At 43.1% G+C, this 17,195-nt stretch overlaps 1 long non-coding RNA gene across 1 annotated transcript; it reads right to left on the bottom strand.

Moving 5' to 3' along the window:
* Window positions 1-1,431: 1,431 nt before the first annotated feature.
* On the bottom strand, window positions 1,432-16,726 carry LOC116827031 (uncharacterized). The gene is made up of 3 exons (XR_004374199.1): window positions 16,639-16,726; window positions 5,656-5,827; window positions 1,432-2,549 (listed from the first exon to the last, which is right to left on the bottom strand). It is a non-coding gene; the product is annotated as an uncharacterized LOC116827031 (long non-coding RNA).
* Between the last annotated feature and the right edge of the window lie 469 nt (window positions 16,727-17,195).

The raw sequence follows: 17,195 nt of genomic DNA, 5'->3' as shown, positions 1-17,195 counted from the left end.
CCAAGGAAAGTCTGTGCTAATGTATGCTAGAAATGAATGCATTATCTCTGTGATGGTGCATAGCTATTCTGATGATTTCCAGTATGGATCAGTATATCACCAGACAGAATGAATGTTTAGTGCCAGATGGTGGTACACAGAAAATCAGACCTTTTGAAGAATGTTTTCTTGGGCTGGATGAGACTTTTCTGGTAGGCTTGGGAGTAGAAAGTGGGCAGTTTTCCTCCTAGATATTTTCATTAAGCAATGGGGTGAATCAGCTCCAGAAGAGATAGATATCCTAAAAGAAATAGGGGACCAGATGTAAAGCAGCATAGCTCCTTTGATTTCAATGCATCATTGACCTCAGTGACTGATTTACACTAGCTGCAGATCTGTCCAGGGGTGAGTGTTAACTTGCAGGTAGCTCAGTTGTGACCCTCCTTACCCCACCTTTAAACTAGCAATAGGCTTGTTAAGTGGCAAAGCTACTATGTTCCTACTGGCTTTTCAGAGGTGGCACTTCCTTTGGTGAAAAAAATGGCATGGAGATTGGGAAGGCAGTGGACTGCCAGATCTTTGAGACAGCACTGGTTGAAGATGGCATTTAAGGAAATCACCTGACTGCACTGGAGGTAGGTGGGTCATTTCATTCTTCACCATCTTTAGTTCTAGTCCATTTCCATATACCCTGACCTCCATCAAACTCATCCGCCATCTGTTCCATGTCTTCTGGGCTCAGTGCATAGAGTAATTAATCTCTGGAATTCATTGCCGCATGACAGAGCATGATAAAATTTTAAAAGAATTAGACATTTTGATAGATACTAAAAATATCATCCACATTTATATTAATTAGGGCAAACAATATCATTGCTCATGCTTAAAGATATAAACTGACCATCAGACACATAGGATTAGAGGAAAAACTTCCCACATACGCATGTTATTGCAAAATTGCCCATTATGGTGGTTTTGACTGCTATCAGAGACAGGATACCCAAATATATGGACCTATGGTCTGAACTTCTATGAAAATTCCTATGGTCCACAGTTATTTCTGAAGTAGCTCCACCAGGCAATTGGTAACATAAATTGAGCTAAAGGTTTTTAAACAAATAGCACGGTTCAAGTTAAATATTAACTTTTGGTCATTCCAACTCTGATAGCTTTGGCCTTCATGTTGATCATTTAATGTTCTCCTTTTTGATGCCTCAGCAACTGCAGCCCTAGAAGACCTTGATTTTCAGTCAGCAAAAAAATAAAGCTTGTGCTGAAATTTGTTTAGGCCTCTGTTGATAAGTGTCTGTGCTCCAAGTTAATTTTCAGACAAACAAGGCCTGGAACTGTTGGAAATTTAATGTGTGTTTTAATGCAATTGTTGCATAATATTACCCAGATGTTTGGTTTCAGAGCCTCAACACTGTAAAAATGAAATACCTTCTAATTCATATTCTTCTTCTTAAACAAAATGAGTGACACCCACTGCCTGATTTAGCAATCTAATAGTTCATTAATCACAAAATACACAATTAATTGTGCAAAGAACATGTATGCCCTCTTTGTTGCACTAGTGAAACATACATATGCAGGATGGACTGAATTTACAAACAGTGGGCTCATAAATTTCTCCCTCAAAATATGTATTTTCACTCATTGTGTTTCCAAGTATCAGATTTGCATTAGAGATGGGCAGAAAACAAAACTCCAGGTATGAAGGACACACCCCACTCCCCACAACCCAAAATGTGAGGCATTAGTACTCAATCCTGGATCCAGCATCTACTTTTGCAAATGCATTAATGGATAGATCTTCAGCTGGTGTAAATCAGCAGCGTAGCCCCATTAACTACAATGCAGCTGCACCAATTTACACCAGCTGAGGATTTGGCCCTCCATCTTTATAGTGCACCAAAGCAATTCCCTTAACTTTTGATCCAAATGTTGCAGTTTGAGTCTATTTCAATATTGCAATTATTTGCCCTGCCAATTGTGCAGCACCTACATCTTTGCTGACCTACTTGATGTGGAACATGGGTACATAGTGTGTACATGCACAACCTACACACTTCTCTTTCAGCCCCTTTGGACAGCTCTGATGTAGATGTCGATACCTTTTTGAAACAGAAGGCTACTGATACAGGGCTCAATACTCATTGAAGTCACTGGCAAAGCACCTATTGATTTGAATGGTGCAGGTTCAGGGCCATGTGGTTTATTCCACGTTTCACATCTGACTTTTAACATAAAGTTTTAGGGCCTGATCCAAAGCCATTGGAAGTCAAAGGAAAAACTTTATATGAATTCAGTAGGATTTGGCTCAGACCCTTTAGTCTTTTGATATTAAAGATATTGGAGCCACATATATTCTTACACTAAGATATTGCCACTCCTACTGGAGGTTTACATTGATTCTGCTACTACCCCCAAATACCAAAGAACAGAAAATGGACCATCTTGTCATCACCAGGCTTCTCCAGAATCTGATGATCTTCAGATCTGGGGATTTGGTTTTGGTTTCTCTCTTCCAAGAGGAGTTTATTGATTTCTTCATTTGGCTGGAACAGACTCTGAAAGGACACCACACAGAGACATCCCTATCAGATGTGTTTTCACACATATCCACCCTGCAATTAAAACAACAAAAATAACCCCCTCACACACACATATTTGGCCTTAAGTTAGCCTTAGCTTTTAAATTAGGTTGGAAAAAGCTCAAAAGGCAACAGCTGTAAAACAACTGTGAAGCAAAATACAAAAAAACCGAAATACAATAAAGTCCAGATGAAATCAGCTCTTCATGTAACTCTGGCAGATGCACACGTTGATGGCCAGCAAGCTTGGTGGAGCACTGGCCTGCATACCACTCAAGGTGCAAAGTGACCACATTCTCCTGGGAAGAAGGGAAAGAAAGGGAGCCAGCTTCCAGCGTCAAGTGAAACAATAATCCTGAGCTGCAAGAAAAAGCTTCCAAGTCTTCAGATGGTGAATTATTTATCCACTGACATGGAACAATGCACACACTGCAGTCCATGTGCAAGGTTCCCAATATGTATTGCATTAGAAAGCAAAGAAACTTAGTTATATAATTATTCATTTTTCATTGGGGGGAACACCCACGCTCTCCTTCATCTGCTTTAAAACCTGTTATTACCCACAAGGGACTCTAAATGTCCCCAGGAAGCCCCTTTGTAGGCGATTGGTTATTACAATATTAAAAGTGAATGATGGTGCTGGGGAACGGTGCCCAGTTCAAGCCCAGGAATCTTTTCTGGAACCACAGAACAGGCTAGCACAGGCACGTATCCCCCAAAAACCTCCTGCAGATGGGTGCCTGTTGCTTTTTGTTTCTTCCCATGTCCATTTCTATATGTCTATATAAAGTATGAGCTCTAATGGGCAGGGACTCTGTCTTCAAATCAGTCTGTACAACACTTTTCATATGGGTGCTAGGTGAATAATAATGATGTGCCTCATTTCCAGTGTTGAGGGACCCACCTTCCGAAGATCAGTTTTTCTTCCCTGATGAGTGATGGGCCTCATTGCTGAGATCACAGACAAGAGTGCCTGTTAATGTCACACAGAATTGTGGTTTCCATGACATGGACTCCTTTCCATTAGGCACTGGACTGAGATGACCAATCTCAATTCACAGAGGGGTCACTGAGCAGCTGTCAGGTTGTAACGACTTCACTTCCTACTGACCTGATCTGGACTGGCAACAGTTACCTAGAGGAGAAAAACTTTGTATCTTGTTACCAAACCTCTGAGCTAGCTCTTAATTATTTTAATCTTTAATTAGAGGTAGGTTACTCAGTTAACCAGTAGAGACGCTGCCAGCCTGAGAATAACAAATATCAATGCCTCTGCTAATAGAGAAACCAAATCCCTAAAATGCCACCTTTTTAGAAGGGACCCAGTGAGCTGGCATTGAGGAGGTGTATGGCCTTGCTGGGCACTGGGACATAAAATATCGCAGCATCACGTGATGTGTTCTTCTTGGGGCAAATGTTTAGCACCTGCTTTACCTGCTTTACAACCCATTACTCACTCCAGGCAGCACCTTATTAGGTGACAGGTTATTTACACACTATTCAAACTGACTGGTGGGGCTGGTGAAAGGTGCCAAAGTCAAAGTCCTGGAATCTTCTTTGAAAACTCAGAAAAGGGCCAATTTCCTCTTGATGGGTCTCACTCCTTGTGTCCTCCTCACAAAAACCACCAACACAGTTAATTCTAATTGACTTTTTGCTGGCAGTACCAGTAGAGAGGCCAAGGGTTGAATAGAGTGAATTCCTTTTTTAGGCCTAAAGAGAGTCCATACAGGTCAGGGTTGAGGCACATTGCATTGCCACTGCCTGTTCTGTGGCTCAGTAGAAGAGTTCAGACTCCAACTTACTCATTCTAGTACCTTCCATCAGCATTCTGCTCACAGACGCTCTATTTTTTAAATGATGGGGATGCAACATTACAGAAAGTTGTATCCTGAGACCATATCTAAGGTATTCAAAGGCAAGGCTGGAATTCTGCCTTGTTTTGTCCACATATATCAGTGCACAGGCTACTTCTTATGAGAAACAATCTCATCAGCACCTGGATGTTATGGAGTTTGGTATAAATCCCAAATATCTAAGAGACTCCCATGATAATCAGATGCAGCGGGGAACATTAGAGACACAACAACAGTGACATGGATTTTTCACAAAGTGTGCCATGAAGCTAATTCACTCTCAGGCTGAGGATCTATGCACAGGGGCGGCTCCAGGCACCAGCACACCAAGCGTGTGCCTGGGGCGGCAAGCCATGGGGGTCGCTCTGCCTGTCACCTTAATGGCCTCCTGCAGGCGTGCCGCCGAATCCGCGGGATCGGGGACCTCCCGCAGGCAAGCCGCCGAAGGCAGCCTGCCTGCCATGCTTGGGGCGGTAAAATACCTAGAGCCGCCCCTGTCTATGCAGCCAGATTGCATGCATCCATTCTGTGCAAGGCACAACATATATCTTAACTGAAACACCACAGACAAGATACTGAAAACAAATCACCCATTGTCTGCCCTAGTAAAAGTACAGTGGACGGGTGCAAATGAAATGGGTTTTTCAGCTGGTCATGGAGAAGACACCATGAACATTACTTGGACTTCAGTGTGGAGAGCAGAGTAGACCTCATTGGGTTTAATGACACTGGAGACTAGCTTCAGTTAGACTGAAAATTGGCTCTGTAGTTAATTAAATCCACGCTCTGCACAAGTTCCCTGGCTTTGCGCACTGGAGGCTGCTGTTGTTTTGCAGAAACTACTCTGAATTAAGGAAAGTATTGCTCCTGATAAAAGTATCATAAAACACAATTTTATCTAGTGATAGCAGTTCCAGAAACAAGGGAAACAACACACATGAAACTTTACACTCTCTTTACAATATATAATCAGCCAGATCAGCCAGTCAACAGTAAATAATGTAATAAAGGAACAGCCTGTAATAGCTCCTTTTAGGGCCTTTGCTTGCTTGGTTCCATAATCTGAACTGAATGGCAGCTCCCCTTTCCATTTTTCATTCCTTTTATTATCTCGGGGGTGGGGAGAGGGGAGATTGCCACACTTGCTCTTTGCCTTCACTTTTCTTGCCCTTACACAATTTTGCTGTTAAGCACATTTCTGAACCATCTGGCTACTGATGAAATACGTTGTACAGATGACAGGCCACATTTCATATCCTCTCGCTGCCATACTATTGTGGGGACAGTTGTTTGCTGGCTCGGCTGTACGGCAGGGGCATGGGTCCTGGTGCATCTCAGCAATTTGAAAGCTTCAGACAGGGGTTAGTGACGTGCTGGATAGGAATCCACATCTTCAGCCTGAACAAAACAGCATGGCCAACTCTGCCAGAACTGGATCCGAACACCTTGAACTTGGAGAATTCAGATATGGATCTAGAGCTGACCTTTGCACCTCTGATCCATGTGTGTTAAGAACTTTCCTTCCTAGGAATTCGGAATCAAATCAATGTAGAGCCATTTTGTGTTGAATTTTCCACGAGCTGCAGTTGTATCAACTTGCACCCACACTTTGCAGTTGCAAACATCTGCATTTGCATTAATACTTGCTTGCACCTTTTAAACATGCTAGCACCAGCTTGCACGTACTGGGGTGGGGCCAGAGTACGGGTGCAAGGCAGACGCTTGTATGTGCACAGCTGTTAGACTATTTAAAGTGTGCTTACAAGGACTGGAATCTTTAACAGGTTTTTCCATCTGCAAAGAGCAGGCGTAAGTAAGTGTGTGTGCAATTTAGCACATAGTCCAGTGGAGTAGAGACTGGATAGAGGCTCAGCTGACAATTTACATTGCAGTGGTCATGGTGAGATCTATGATTTCATTGCATCCTTTTGTAGGCACTGTCTACAGGCATTGCATCTCCATACAGAGGGCAGGATGCTTGGTCAATGCCTGAGGACTGGACTGTGGTGTCTGAGAAGTGAATCCTCCCTAGGTGAGGGGTTAGGGAGAATGAAAAGAAGGAAAGGGCTGTCTCATGTGGCACAACTGCTAAAGTTTAGGAAACTTTAAGGAAATTAGCTTGCTGGCTATTGTCCTCTGTGCCACATGCACTTAAAATGTGGTTAAATGGTTGATAAAATGAAACACTTTGATGCACTCTATAAGTCTAATGTTAACTGTACAGGTGCAATTGTCTGCACAAAACTATGCATGAAATTGTATGCTTAATTTGTGCACACAGTTGTCTTGTTCACACCCAGCTGGAACTGTTGTGCTGCTGTCATCACAACTGCTCCAGTTCCTTCCACAGCCAACTCCTAACCAGCCAGAGGGCCTAAAGAATATAAGAACATAAGAACGGCCATGCTGGGTCAGACCAAAGGTCCATCTAGCTCAGTATCCTGTCTACCGACAGTGGCCAATGCCAGGTGCCCCAGAGGGACTGAACAGAACAGGTAATCATCAAGTGATCCATCCCCTGTTGCCCATTCCCAGCTTCTGGCAAACAGAGGCTAGGGACACCATTCCTTACCCATCCTGGCTAATAGCTATCGATGGACCTATCCTCCATGAATTTATCTAGTTCTTTTTTGAACCCTGTTATAGTCTTGGCCTTCACAACATCCTCTGGTAAAGAGTTCCATAGGCTGACTGTGCATTGTGTGAAGAAATATTTCCTTTTGTTTGTTTTAAACCTGCTGCCTATTCATTTCATTTGGTGACCCCTATTCTTGTGTTATGAGAAAAAAAGGAAAGTTTTTCTCATTGTATCAGATTCCTTTTCCCTGTCACTTATTGATTTCCCTGCTTTCGGCTTCCTCTGCACAAATTAATAGCTTTGCACATTGACTGCCACACCTTGGGCTCAAGTCAGCTCCTGTGCCTGGTTCTCCCATGTAGAAATATCACCTATTGCGTCACCATCACAGCCTGTGTTTACCAGTATGCCACTAATCCATGAGTGCTTGCATAATGCAGGAGGCCAAATTTATCCCTGGTGTAACTCCATTGACTTCAGAATGGATTTGTCTCCAGGAGTCGAGTTTTCATAGCAGTGCCATCTATCAGGAGATCTTGGGCATCAGTCCACACTGCGCTTGGAGCATGGCTATTGCTTTCTTAGGCTGTGAGTTTGAAGCCCACCAAGAGGAGCTGGGTGCCTGATTTCAAACAAAAATGAATGGGAATGAGGCATCCAAATCCCTTATCTCTGAAAATCTCAGCCTTAGGTTCTTGACAGTGCACACTGATAGCTGCTTAGTTCCTTCAAGCAGTTCATTGTCCTGGAACTGTTGCCACACTTCACTGAACTGGAACATTGACCCTCTGTAACTTTTGTGTTTGGACCTTATATCTGCTTAGCAAGTCTTTCACTTTAACCAGTGCATTCATGTGGCACACTTTTAATCCCTCACTGCCTCTGAAGAACAGTAATTCTACCTGAAATCCTGTCCCAGTTGAAGTCAATGGTTGTTTTGCCATTGACTTAAATGAGGCTAGCATTTCACCTTCTGTCCCCAGGAGAGCACTGAGCCTTAACATGGGAGAAGTGTTTGCATGTACTAAGTGCAAGATAAAAAGGAGGTGAGCTGGAGAACGAGCACAGGGCAGCCTGATCCTGCATTAAGGAAAGTCCCATTTCACAGCTACCAAGTAGGAGCCAAAGAGGGGAGCATGTAGCTAGGCATCTAATAAACACATTCATTCTCCTCTGACCCAACCATGCTATGCCCATGACATACTGGGGGCTTTTGCAAGAAAATGGAAGGAAACACATGACAGAATAGGAGCAGACTCCAGCTCCAAACCAGCGCTTGAGGGTCTTGGTTGGTTGCCCTTGCATCCTCGTCTGTGCTTTTGGTCAAACAAGGCGAAGGGAATAGAACAGCTGACAGGGGCAAAAGGGCAGAAAGGAAAAATCATCCATAAAAGAAACTGAATGCAAATAATTCCCTAGTGTGAGCACGAGTATTTGTCTTGGCCACTGATCTGACCTAACAACCCTCTCTCACTCTGTTGCTTTTTCTTTCTCTTTTGTTGACAAAGCTTTGTGCCCTGTAGGATGGTTCCTCAGACTGGAGGAAGTAGTGGAGGAGGAGTGCACTACATCCTTATCAATAAACAGAGGGGAGCTTGGAGAAGCGATGACTAAGGCAGGACATTCTAACCATCTGCAAATATTTGAAGTCTGTAAACATCAGAGAGAGAGAGCGAGAAAGTGGACTTAGGGTGCTACAAGTGGAATAATTAAGAGTAATAGGGTAAGACTAACCAATTGAAAATTTAAGCTTAAATATCAGGAAGTTTCCTAACAGTGATTTCTATTAGACTGTAGAATATTCCCATAAGGGAAACGGTGGAAACGGGAAACCTCATATTCTGAGACATTTTTCAAATTAGATTGGATCAAGGTACTGAAGAATAGACTCTTGCAAAGAGAGATTAAGTAGATACTCTAATAGCCTTTTTTCTGTCTCTAAAGTATCTTATTCTAAAACCACACAATGCAAAGCAGACAAATAGTTGTATTAAAAATGGATTAAACACAATCACAGATCTTTTTTAATGGCTTGTGATCTTAAGCATTCAGTTTGTCTGAAAGAATTAAAGTTTCTAGCCCATATATTGTTGTAAACTAGTTTCATGGAGTATGCTTAATAGGCATAAATCCATTTATGGGTCCTCGTGCTGGATAATAGGAATGGATGTGACCTGATATTTTTAATTTCTATGTGATCTTGAGAAGAAAAAAAAATGCAATTTTTAAAGGGCCTGATAGGACAAAGGCCATGAAATTGTTCTTTATATTAACTTTAAAAAAAATGTATTTGTGTAGCCATTTGTTTCATGTAGTATAGGACAACTACATTTGTGTTTTAATTACACAAACAGATACAATAACAGAGCAATTAGAACCTGATCCAAAGCCCCTTAGGTCAAGGGGAATATTCCCGTCTGAATCCAATGGGCTTTGGATCAGGCCCTCCATGAACCAAGTCCCAGGGCCTGATCTTGCAACACTTCCTCACATGACTAATCCTTAACCCACATGCAAAGCATGGTTGAAGACAATGGACCTACTCACAAGAGTAAGGATCGCTCACATCTCAGGATTAGTTTTCATTCTGTTTGTATTCAAGCAAAACTCCCATTGACTTCAGTGGAAGTTTTGCTGGAAAAAGTCCTCAGACTTTGGCCAAATAGACTGTAGCCCCATTGATTTCATTGGAGCTACTCCTATTAACAGCAATGTGAGGGGAGATTCAGACCTTACAAAGCTGTTCACAATTCATTTGGACTGTTTGGGGGTGAGAGGGTGGAAGTTTCCCTTAATACTTCCTGAGGAGTTTGCTATGAGTTGTTACCAGGGTTGGCCTTATCACCCGAGGAGGAAAACATTTTCAGCATCCACCTGCCCTTCTCTCCCACAAAAGGCACAAACAAAACAACAAATAAACACAAATGGGGATTTGGTGCCCTGGAACGTTGGCTTTGAGGGTGGTTGCCCTGATTGGATGATGGATAATGATCTGGAGGATGGCATGGACTGAACCCTCAGCAAGTTTGCAGATGACACTAAACTGGGAGGAGTGGTAGATATGCTGGAGGAGTAGGATAGGATACAGAGGGACCTAGACAATTAGAAGATTGGGCCAAAGAAATCTGATGAGGTCAACAAGACAAGTGCAGAGTCCTGCACTTAGGATGAAGAATCCCATGCACTGCTACAGACTAGGACCAAATGGCTAGGCAGCAGTTCTGCAGAAAAGGACCTAGGGTTTACAGTGGATGAGAGCTGGAGATGAGTTGACAGTGTGCCCTTGTTGCCAAGAAGGCTAACACATTTTGGGCCGTATAAGTAGGGCATTGCAGCAGATCAAGGGATGTGATCATTTCCCTTTATTAGACTTGTTGAGACCTCATCTGGAGTACGTGTCCAGTTTGGGCCCCACGCTGCAAGAAGGATGTGGAAAATGGAAAGAGTCCAGCAAAGGCAACAAAATGATTAGGGGGTGGAGCACATGACTTAGAGAAGAGGCTGAAGGAACTGGAATTGTTTAGTCTGCAGAAGAGAAGAATGAGGGGGTATTTGGTAGCTGCTTTCAACTACCTGAAAGGGGGTTCCAAAAAGGGTGGATCTAGACTGTTCTCAGTGGTAGCAGATGAGAGAACAAGGAGTAATGGTGTCAAGTTGCAATGAGGGAGGTTTAGGTTGGATATTAGAAAAAACTTTTTCACTAGGAGGTGGTGAAGCACTGGAATGGGCTACCAAGGGAGGTGGTGGAACTCCTTCCTTAGAGGTTTTTAAGATCAGGCTTGACAAAGCCCTGGCTGGGATGATTTAGTTGGGGATTGATCCTTCTTTGAGCAGAGGGTTTAACTAGATGATCTTCTGAGGTCCCTTCCAACCCTGATATTCTATTATCCTGTGATTCTCTGATTGCCTGACCCTGGTTGTTGTTATAAGTTATTATTTTTATAAAACTAGTGCTCCAAATGGGTCAGGCATTATAGGAGCAAATTGGAAAGCAAAGTCCCTGCCCCAAAGAACTTACAATCTAAATCACAAATTCTGTTGGTAGGGATCTATCTAGCTATCTAGCTATCGTGTTTATAGGCCACAAATCACCATCATGCCTAGGCACAACTAGAACCAGATTTACACCAGTGAACTATTGAAGCCAATTAGATTTGGCCATCGGTACTGGAACTAGGGATGCTGGGGGTGCCGCAGCACCGCCTGACTTGAAGTGGTTTCCATTATATTGAGAGTTTACAGTTTGGTACAATGGCTCTCAGCACCCCCACTATACAAACTGTTTCAGCATCACTGGATTTTGCTACTGATTTCAATAAGATTAAGTTCAAGCCTCCAGTATCTAGGTTTCTCAGTCCAGGCAGGTGTCCCTGTTCACTAAATTCTACTGTACCTATTTTTTTAAGAGAGTTTGCAAGAAAGAAATGTTGTTCCAGAGTTTCAGCTGGGGTAAATGCGTATAGCTCCAGTGGAGTGGAGTTGGACTTTCATAGAATGCCATCAATTTTTCCAGCTGAGGATCCTGCCTATTAAAAATAAAGCAGTCTCTCCTCCTTTCAAGGGAGTGATGGCTCAAGACAAAAAAAATTCCCACTTTTTTTTTTTGCTGCCCATTCCATTTTCTGTTTGGAAATGTTTCTTTCTATGGCTGTGTTTAAGCAATCAGAGACGATATTACCTTAGTCTCTAGATGATGAATCTAATAAACAGTGATGAACTGATGTTATAAAATATAATACTCCCAAGAAAACATATTTCTGATCCAAATTGGAAAAAAAATAGTTCCGATTGTAATGATAGGCAATTAATAACTCCCAGAAGCCTAACTCAGCCCTGTTGTAACATTGTGAATCACGGCCTGTACTGGAACAACGAGCTCCAGTGATCAAGCCCTGCTGAGGAGGAATCACATAAAGGAAACAAACTTTACAGTTTATCATAAACAGCCATGGAGTTCACCTCTCCCTCCCTCCTGGGTCAGATTCTGATTTCTTGCATCACTGTAAATCTAGAATAGCGTCATTGACTTTTGAGCAGAATCTGACCCTCTGTCTCTGGGTCCTAACATGCATGTAAGAGCTCAGAACCATGTAAGATTGGGCCCTGTCTCTTTCTCTCTTTGTTTAAAACCATGGAGGACTGTGTGTAGGAGGTCTAGTGGTGACACAGGGAAATGTACATATGAGGCATTGCTCTTTTGATGAAACATGTGGAAAACAAGCTGAGCCAAATTCTGTCCTCCATTCCACCCCACCAATAAGTGAAAATGTGGTCTGGCCCTCTCTGACTCTTTGCCAAAGGAAAGGGGGAGGACTTCATCAAAGAGCCACACACAGCACATCACCTTTAACTGGGTTTTATAAAAGGAAGACCAGAAATAGGTCTGGCGGTGAGATGGTGGACAAGGTATCTTCCCATAGCTCTCAGACTTGGCAAATTAGCCTGCTGATTTTTTTACTTCATAGTTAACTCCAGCCGGGAGCAAAATGTCAGTCATGGCCCCTAAGTGCAAACCATCACAGACAACAGAGATCCTGTGAGCGTGCAGAACAAAGGAAATAAGTCACTGTTAGGTAGGGAAAATATGTGGCCTCTTAGAACAAGGGACTGGGAAACAGGACTCCTGGGTTGAAGTAATAGAATCATAGAAATGCAGGGCTGGAAGGGACCTTGAGAAGTCATCAAGTCCATCCCCTTGCACTGAGACAGGACAAAATAAATCTAGACCATCCCTGACAGGTGTTTGTCCAGCCTGATCTTAAAAACCTCCATAATAGGGTTTCCACAACCTCTCTTGGAAGCAATTCCAGTTAGATTTTTTCCTAAGATCTAACCTAAATCTCCCTTCTTGCAGATAAAGCTCATTAGTTCTTGTCCCAGCTACCCTCCTACCTCAAAATGGAACTTTATCTGAGTTTAGGACTTCATGATTTCTCTCATGGTTATCCTACTTCCCATGCAGATTCCCATAGAAACCTTTTCCAATGGCCTCTGATCAATTTTTAAAAATCACCATGTATTTTCTTTTGTTAAATATTATTCATAGTGTGACAGACCCAGACCAGTAGGGTACAGGAGTCTGCTAGAGGGCAAATATACTGGTCACTGGATGAGTAGTTTTCTGTTCCCTGAGTGAACAGAGCAGGGGCTGCACTAGAGTAATCAGGAACCTGCTAGAACCAATTGAGGCAGACAGGCTGATTAAATCACCTGCAGCCAATCAAGGCAGGCTAATCAGGGCACCTGGGTTTGAAAAGGAGCTCACTCCAGTCAGGCGAGGAGGAGCCAGAGGAGAGGAAGTGTGTGTGAGGAGCTGGGAGCAAGAGGCACAAGGAGCTGGGAGTGAGAGGGTGTGCTACTGGAGGACTAAGGAGTACAAGCATTATCAGACACCAGGAGGAAGGTCCTGTGGTAAGGATAAAGAAGGTGTTTGGAGGAGGCCATGGGGAAGTAGCCCAGGGAGTTGTAGCTGTCATGCAGCTGTTACAGGAGGCACTATAGACAGCTGCAATCCACAAGGCCCTGGGCTGGAACCTGGAGTAGAGGGCGGGCCTGGGTTCCCCCCAAACCTCCCAACTCCTGTTCAGACACAGGAGGAGTTGATCCAGACTGTGGCGAAGATCACTGAGGTGAGCAAATCTGCCAATAAGCGCAGGACCCACCAAGGTAGAGGAGGAACTTGGTCACAATAGCAATTCACATTTCAGCTTTCCCAATAGTGCCTTTTTGTTTTTTATTAGTCTATATTTAAGGCAGGAACTTTAGACGCTTAATCAGCTTTATTGGAATTTTCCTTTGACTATTGAGCAACTAGATGACAAAACACTGCTCAGGGGAAGCCAGTAAACTGCATAATACTTCTGTCTTTGCGAAATATTACACACAAATGCGTGCCTGCAATTTGATGCTATCTTCCCTTTCTCTTTCTAGTCAGAGCCCCTGTGGGCATTGAGCAATGATCCTGATTTATTATCTATGTTGAACATGTAATCAGCTGAACCGGCCAACTCCACATGTAATGACCGTGGGTCAGATTTCCAAAGCTAAGCACTCAATTGCATATGCGTATTTGCATGCAATTAACGTATGCTTGCAAATGCTGTGTGTGTATGTATACAAATCAGGTTTTTGTGTGTGCACACAGCCAGCTGGACAATAAATGGTCTATGTTCTTGTGAAAATACCTGATTTGTACATGCACACTGAATATTTGCAATCACACTGAGAGCATGCAACTGTGGGTCCCTAAATTTGAAAATTTGGCCCTCTCATCTCCTTCAGTTCATTCCTATCTAGAGATGGGTGACATTTTTCAGCTGAAACTTTTTTTCACTGAAGAATGTAGATTTTGTAATTTTTGTGAATGTGTGACAATACTGGCTAATTGTTTCAGTTAAAATGAAAGAAGAAGAAAACCAGAAATGTTAAAACCAACCACTTGACATTTCCTGAATGATTGCATTCACAAGGTGCCATTTGCAAAATTAGAAGGGGTGCAAATGGTCTCCTTATGCCCAATACCACTCATTCAGGTTCAAATCCCCATTTTGAAAGCTCGGTTTCCCACATCCCAGGTGAGTACTCTAGCCCTCAGATTATTGAGTGTTGTAAAGTGAGTATCCCTCAATCTCTCCTGTTCAAGCTGATCCAATTTGTATAAATAATTAAATATTCTTTGGAGTGGGATTGAAATCCAGGTGTTCTCCCATCCAGGTGTGTACTTGAACCACCAGATTACAGTCATTATCTCTCTCTTTACTTCAGTGACTATTCAGTTCTATTCCTATCCCCCTAACCTAGCATTCCACTTTGCCTGAGAAGAATCTGCTAAGAGTTTTAGCTGAGCAAAGGGTATTTCCTTCCTAAAACCTTCTAGTGTTTTTCTTAATGCTTCAGAAAATAAGTGAATTCTGTAAATTCATTTTCCAGTATGGTCATTTGGCTTCCTTCACATGAGATGAGAAGGCCCTGTTCCTTTGACAGGGTAAGTAGTATGTATTCCAAACAGAGGTCAAACAGGTTCAGATAGAACTACATGGAGAAAAATTTTAGACATGAAAAGCTCGTGCTGCCATTCAGAGAAGTTCATTTCACAATCATACAATGGCTTGGTTTGTACGTCCTACGGCATCTTTGGGCCTTTGCTGGTTACATGACAGTGATGCATGAACAATATGTTACTAATCAAAACTACCTGGCAAGGCTACCCAAAAAGAATACAGCTAGGAATAAATAAATATATGTAGCAAGGGAAATGACGGCAGCAGACAGATTTCAAATAGTCTAATCTCAGTTTAAATGAGGCTTTGATGAGCAAAGATTGAATGATGAGCTGGAAATCATATGGTATGAATAATGAAAACATCCATAGTTATATTAGCTAGGATAAAATAATCACAAGAGAGAGTAACCCTCATGCATCAATTAACTCGTGGGAGGTAGGAAGAAACTTCTCATGTGGGCAAGTTACTCCAGAAAACGGGGCTTCTTTAATCTTCATTTCAAGTGTCTCTGGCTGTTACAACCATCTGAGAGAATTCAGAGATTTAAAACACAGCCTGAGCCCAAACAGTCATACGTATGTTATCTTAGCCCCACTGGGGTTTTGGAGTGGATAGCTGAAACTTTGGACTATATTACAAGTAATAATAATAATCCTTTGCAGCTTTCTAGCATCTTTCATCACAGATCTCAAAGCACTTTCCAAATATTCAAGCATTAAGCCTCACAGCTCTTCTGTTTGCAAGGTACTACACCTCTACTTCAACATAACGCGACCCGATATAACACGAATTCCGATATAACGCAGTAAGCAGCGCTCCGGGGAGGCAGGGCTGCGCACTCCAGTGGATCAAAGCAAGTTCGCTATAATGCAGTTTCACCTATAACCTGGTAAGATTTTTTTGGCTCCCGAGGACAGCGTTATATCGAGGGAGAGGTGTAGTAATAATCAGCAGCAGCCCCATTTTACAGATGGTGAACCAGTGGCACAGAGCGGGAAAGTGACTTTATAAGAGCTCCATAGCTGGTCGGTGGCAGAACTACGAATGAAAGCAAGTGTTGCTTCTCTGTCTAGCACTCTAACTGCTAGAACACACAATGCATTGATACTGACAGACATGAGTGGTGTTTTCCTTCGCCAGGCGTTTCAATGTAGCGGGGGACTGTTCTGCACTGTAAGTGGTGTTTTCAAGCACTGGTAAGCTGCTTTCTGGGCCAATCCAATTTATAACACTAAACAAAGGAGCACACCCAGAAGGCTGCTATACGTGGACTCAGGCTGGATGGCACCGAGTGCAGATACAATGAAGTATTTTCAGAAGTGTTCTCAGCCAAGTCAGGTAATTAGCTTCCTGTAAGATTTCAGTAAAGCAAGCCCAGTTTCACTGTGTTGTGAATTTCTGGGATGGGGCAGCGTCTGCAATGAGGCCTACCGTTACTTGCTCGGACTATGCTGGTAAGATCTGTGTCCTGCATAAGCAGAGCCTGTTTGGATAATGCTGTTAAAGCTACAGCCACCTAGTATTTGGGGGCTCCCAGTGCCAAGGACAAGTTGAAATATCAGTGTGATCAGGAGCATGCACAAGGGGGACAAGCAGGGGCACCCCCAATATTCATCTAAAATACATACCCTGCCTGCTGCTCCAGCCTAGCCACTGATCCAGCCCCAGCCACGCTCTGGCCCTGGAACCAGCTCCGACGGTTGACTTAGCGCACAGCTGCTGCTCTAAAGTGCCCTTCCAAAAGCTGTCAGGTGTAAATTCCTGCACACATCCCTGAGTGTGATGTTCTTTATATTGCAGTGTCACCTACAGGCCTAATCCAGGCCCCTGCTCCAGTGCTGCATGTGGTGGCATGTGAGGAGCTTTTTTCTGACTGAGAGTGGTGGGGGGATAATTAGTGCAGCTCCTTGGAGAGGAAAGTTGGTGCAGCGATAGATTAGCCTGGGACTTGGGGGAGCAGCGTTCAATTCCCTGCTGTGCCACAGACTTCCTGTGTGACCTTGGTACGTCGTATAGTCTTTGTATTCCTCAGGTGTAAAATGGCACTTCCTGCCTCCCCCAGAGTGTTGTGAGGATAAATACATGAAAAAACAGCTTGCAAGGGGCTCAGCTTCTGTGGTGATGGGTGCCATATTTAAGTACTGAACATAGATCACCCATGATTAGCCTGCTTCCCCAATTTCAA

Source organism: Chelonoidis abingdonii, chromosome 17, assembly GCF_003597395.2.
Source record: "Chelonoidis abingdonii isolate Lonesome George chromosome 17, CheloAbing_2.0, whole genome shotgun sequence".
Lineage (NCBI taxonomy): Eukaryota > Metazoa > Chordata > Testudines > Testudinidae > Chelonoidis > Chelonoidis abingdonii.
Note: the sequence above shows the minus strand (reverse complement) of the source record. Positions and strands in the feature narration are given on the sequence as shown.